The 3719-nt window shown below is 47.4% G+C and overlaps 1 non-coding gene across 1 annotated transcript; it reads left to right on the forward strand.

The window, feature by feature from the left end:
* The first annotated feature begins 1812 nt into the window (after positions 1-1812).
* On the forward strand, positions 1813-1956 carry LOC115489830. The gene has a single exon (XR_003954782.1). It is a non-coding gene; the product is annotated as a small nucleolar RNA SNORA48 (small nucleolar RNA).
* The last annotated feature ends 1763 nt before the right edge of the window (positions 1957-3719 follow it).

A 3719-nucleotide genomic window follows, 5' to 3' on the forward strand; every position in this document is an offset into this window, starting at 1 on the left:
TGTGGAATCCTGTGTGGGCCCTTGCGGGTGTCAGGCGACTCAGCTGGCAAGGTAGCCGGGGCTCGAGTGGAGTGGAAGGGGTTTGTGCCCCAGATCAAGCCCGGGTAGCCTGCTTCCCTATGTACCGCAGTCTCAAGTTCCACGCGATTGGATTGGGGTAGGCGCTGTGTTCCACTCACCAGAGGTCTTAGGGTTCCGTGGGGAGTCCCGTGTGGGCCCTTGCGGGTGTTGGGCAAGACTCTGCTGTCAAGGTAGCCCGGGGCTCGAGTCTGGAGTCGAGCGGAAGGGACTTGTGCCCCAGATCAGGCCCGGGTAGCCTGCTTCCCTATGTACCGCAGTCTCAAGTTCCACGCGATTGGATTGGGGCAGGCACTGTGATCCACTCACCAGAGGTCTTAGGGTCCCGTGGGGAGTCCCGTGTGGACCCTTGCGGGTGTTGGGCAAGACTCTGCTGGCAAGGTAGCCCGGGGCTCGAGTCTCGAGTCGAGCGGAAGGGACTTGTGCCCCAGATCAGGCCCGGGTAGCCTGCTTCCCTATGTACCGCAGTCTCGAGTTCCGCGCGATTGGATTGGGGCAGGCACTGTGATCCACTCACCAGAGGTCTTAGGGTCCCGTGGGGAGTCCCGTGTGGACCCTTGCGGGTGTTGGGCAAGACTCTGCTGGCAAGGTAGCCCGGGGCTCGAGTCACGAGTCGAGCGGAAGGGGCAGTTATTTCTGTTATAACTCGTAACAGTAGCAAAGTTGTAGTTATGAAGCAGCACCAAAAATAATTTTATGGTTGTGGTGGGGTCACCAAAACACAAGGAACCATATGGATGGGTTGTAGTATAGGAAGTTCGAGAGCCACCATGTGCTAACTTGAATGCATCCTTTAAGGGAAACTATAATACAGTGTTTTAAAGATGTATTTCTTATTATCCATTGCTAGCAAAAGGAAATTGAATTGATTCTTTTCATTGACCTCTGCCTTCTGAGACTAGGAATTCACTTGGAGCTAGAATGAGGATTTTGTTGTTTGTATATTTAAGCACAAAATCTATGTGGGAATATGGGCATTGTGTCCCTTTTTCCTAGGCAATCTGCTGCTTATTTCATTTTCTTCTTTCTTCTACTAATAGAACCTCTTTGAGGCCAAATTGTAGTGGTGAGAACAGTTCATGTCTTTATAATCTTCTATAGGGGTCAGTTCTAAGGGGTTTCAAGAGGAAGACCAGATGCCTCGTTTATAATTGTGCTGTGAGCCGTGATCCTGGCACCTATGATGCTTGTGCAGCAGCATCTTTTGATCCCTGATTTTCTAAGCATGTGACTAGGAGGAGACCTTGGATCTCACTTCACGCATACACAGTATCGGTCCTTACTGACGGATGCTCTAAGTTCTTTTTCAGTTAAAAACCAAGGCAAGCGAGAAAAGTTTCCTTGTCTTTTCACATTGTTAGTGGGTTAAGTTTTACCACTCTGCACTTCTAATGAGGGTGAAACAATCAGCTATTTCACTGTTCACCGAATGAGGTTCAAACTACTACAGTACTAAAGATCAAATCCTTGCTTCCTATTATGACACAGTTAACACTATGCAAACTTACCGCTTTAGGGTGAAAAATGCTCCCAGGAATTTTGCAATCCAAGATCAACTTGATCTTATGGATTTCAGCTATGTAAATTAAGGAAGTTTTATGAAATTTCACATACACATATACACACACAGGGGCATATACACACATATACATGGATACATACACACACACACACACACACACACACACACACCACACACACACCACAGACACAAATCTTAGAAAAGGAAAAGGTACCCCCTGGAAAAGGGTTAAGAGACATCCTGTTGGTAGTACTATTCCTATATCAGTCAGGAGCCAAGCAGTTGGCAATCCCTTGTTCATCCCAGCTTGATGCCTGGCTTGGTGGCCAAAGCTGTTTTATGCCTAGGACACATAAAACTCAAAATAAATCAAATCAAATCCTGGTATTGAGAGAAGAGGAAGACAGAGACCTGCAGACCGCCTTGTCACCCACAGACCAGCCCTCCAGCACTTGTCACAGGTAGACCACAGATACTGCTTGCTAGAGAATGTCACCCAGCAGCCTACCAGCATGGTCAGACTGCAGCAGGAACCACCACAATGTACTAGTGTGTGGTAGACAGATGGAAGAGAAAGAGAAGTGGAGCAGCTTGAACATAATGAAGAGAAATGGGATGGGAGACTGGAGGGTGGGAAGGAATAGCTTGTTGTGAATGTCCAGCCTTGACACCTGGGTCCATAGTGAAGTCCCAGACCAAGCTGCAGCTGAAGGCCATTTCTGTGTCTGTCCATATTCAGCAGTAGACATCACTTTCTATGTCTATGGTTCATATTATAACTAGAAACCATGTGGATGACCAGGGGCTATTTGGAACAGGCCCCACCCCTCATTGGTTGTGACTGGCCATATCTCTCACCATCTATAGCAGTCTAGAGAGCATGCCTTGCATCTCACCTGTAAAGTACAGAAGAGATGATCCTGGTGGTAAGGGCCCAGGTGAGCCAAGCCCAAGGATGAGAGCATGGGAGAGCTGCCATGAGGTGGCTTGGGGGCAGGGGGGTCATGCCATTCCCCCTCCTCACCCATTAACACCTGTAGCAGTTGAGAGAGCTGGCCCCATGTGATGAGGCTCACTGGCTGTAGCAGTTGGTAGAGAGGACCCTGCACCATGATTGGGCATCACAGTGGCGCTGGCCCTGATGGTGAAGGCACAGGTAAGCTACCCAGAGGGTATGAGAGAGGAAGAGCTGTCCCAGACCAGACCTGTGCAGTCAGCAGCACTTGGGAGAGTAAGCCTGGCATATTGTCTGGGCAAGCTCTGAGTATGTGCAGGTGACCTAGCTCTAGGACATGAAATCAGGGTAGCTAACCTGCCTCTTTTTGATGGTGTCACTGAGTGGCCAAGCTGGAGCAGTGCTGGAAAGCTTGCTGTGATGGTGAAGATAAGGGAGAGCTGTGCCCCAGGCTGACCAGCTCAGCCACCACTCAGACCCAGACCCAAGGTTCTGAGTTGGCTCACCCCGAAATCTTTATCTGTGAATGGTTGTGACCAGTGGAGTGTCCAGTCCTGCTAGTCCAAAACTATAGGATCTCCATGACACAGGGCAACAATGGGACAACTGGGAGCAGTCCCAGTGAGGATCCAATATTGATGGTGTCACAGAAGCCAGAGACCTCAAACCAGACCAATGACTCATAGCAAGGAACATTTGCAAGTGAAGATGTGTGGATAGACAGATCACTGTGGGACATGGTAGAACTTTCACCATGAGATGTTTTTTATTTTTATTTTTTTGTTTAATTTGTTTGTTTGTTTTGTGTTTTGTGGTGGGGAGGTTGCAAAGGTGACATGGGCAGATGTGAGGAGACTAAAATGGGAGATGAATGGGACTGGGGTGCATGACATGAAACTGACAATCAACAAAAGTTAAAAAAAAAATCAAAGAAAAAAGAAATATACATCATAAACAAAAGAATATAGTCCACATCACTTTTGTAATCATCATAGGGACATAAATTAGATTTATTGCTTATGTTTATGGATACATGAAGCACTATTGCATTATCACTGTGGGTGTTAGGTTTTTTTTTTTTTTTAATCTTCTTATAAAAAAATAGTTCGTGGAAATTTGCAAAAATATACAGGCAAAGCTAGATTCCTGAAGCCAGGCCAGGAT

Source organism: Mus musculus, chromosome 3 (genome assembly GCF_000001635.26).
Source record: "Mus musculus strain C57BL/6J chromosome 3, GRCm38.p6 C57BL/6J".
Lineage (NCBI taxonomy): Eukaryota > Metazoa > Chordata > Mammalia > Rodentia > Muridae > Mus > Mus musculus.